Source organism: Amphimedon queenslandica, unplaced genomic scaffold (genome assembly GCF_000090795.2).
Source record: "Amphimedon queenslandica unplaced genomic scaffold, v1.1 AMPQUscaffold_13496, whole genome shotgun sequence".
NCBI classification, from domain to species: Eukaryota; Metazoa; Porifera; class Demospongiae; order Haplosclerida; family Niphatidae; genus Amphimedon; species Amphimedon queenslandica.
Window position 1 is genome coordinate 24,800 of NW_003546268.1, and position 1,501 is coordinate 26,300.

The 1,501-nt window shown below is 33.1% G+C and overlaps 1 long non-coding RNA gene across 1 annotated transcript; it reads right to left on the minus strand.

Moving 5' to 3' along the window:
* Positions 1 to 578: 578 nt before the first annotated feature.
* Positions 579 to 954, minus strand: LOC109580329 (uncharacterized). Its single transcript, XR_002184183.1, has 2 exons — positions 897 to 954; positions 579 to 854 (listed from the first exon to the last, which is right to left on the minus strand). It is a non-coding gene; the product is annotated as an uncharacterized LOC109580329 (long non-coding RNA).
* Positions 955 to 1,501: the final 547 nt, after the last annotated feature.

Genomic DNA, 1,501 nt, shown 5'->3' on the forward strand with positions numbered 1-1,501 from the left:
AGATATCCTTTTGATTCATAGTGTCAACGAAAACTATTCCTTCACTGGCTTGAGTAGCATACTGCACTTGATCATCATCCATCCCTAGCATTCGACAAATGTATCTTGATTCCATTTCTAATTTTTGACAGCACTGTATCTCATAAGTTTTGTCACACCTACACAGTTAGTAAACATAAAGTAATATGCATTAAAATGTTAAATTACTTTTGAGAAAGGATTTGAATGTGCTCAGCTTCTTCAAAACACAAAAGAGAGTAAAATTTATCTCTGTAACTGCTGGTTGTGAGTTCTTGAATAACTTGCTCATCATGAAGTACTACTTTATGCCGTTTTTTAAAGTTAACTTTCCATTGCCCTCCCTCATCAAAGTTTAGATCTTGCCTTTTTTGAGAACCAGCTGCTTTTCTAGTTACCTTAGTCACAGGAAAAGAAATTTCATTAGCATCGGTTGTAGGAAGAGAACTAGCAGCAATAGAATATGCACTGGTAGAGGGAGGAGCCTCTTCTTTTGTTCTTTTTTCTATAATAAGTACATGTACAATACAGTTACCAACCATACAAATTTTTGTGCTTGCCTTTTTTCAAGTCAAAGTTCCATGCATCACACTCCAGTACTGAGTGTGCATGTTTACATGCCTCTCCTTTACATCTTCTTTTATCACAGTGTTGAAAATTTCCTTTAATAGCACAAAGAGGTCGTGGCCTGATTAAAGAAAGCTTTCTTGAATTAGGATCTTGTGCCACATGTGCTAATTGAACAGGAGAATGATTGGCATAATCATGACACATATTATAAACAAGACTTTCATCATTAGATATTTCAAAACAGAATTTGCACACTTGAAGAACTCCTAATACCAAAAAAGGTAATTCTAAATCAAAGCACTTGATACCTTTATGCAATTCAGGAAAAAAAGATTTTGCTGCAACATTTAACTGTGATCCTGTACCATCATTCCTTAACTGACTTAACATTTTTATTCTGGTAACTAAAATAGGAATAAAATTAATTTTAGTTAATCTTTGCAAAATTTAGCCATACATGTATTTTCAGGAATAAATAGCCACTCACCTTGCTCATTATCACTATCTTTGCTCTCCATTTTATTATGATATTCATTCTCAATGTCTTGAACAAATGGAGGGATCATAACTTCATCATAATTTTTAACAAGGGTAACACCTATGTAAAAACATAAAAAATTTAAATAAACAAGGTTAAGTAGGATTCCGAACGACCAATGAAAATACNAAATGAAAATCCTACTCGTGACGCAAATTCTACTCTACATTGTACTTTCAATGTTATTATGTAAGAATTACGGATCACCTTGCAATGTAAAGTAGAATTTGCGTCACGAGTAGGATATTCATTTCGTATTTTCGTTGGTCGTTCGGAATCCTACTTAACCTTGTTTATTTAAATTTTTTAAGTTTCTACATAGGTGTTACCCTTGTCAAAAATTATGATGAAGTTATGATCCCTCCATTTGTTCAA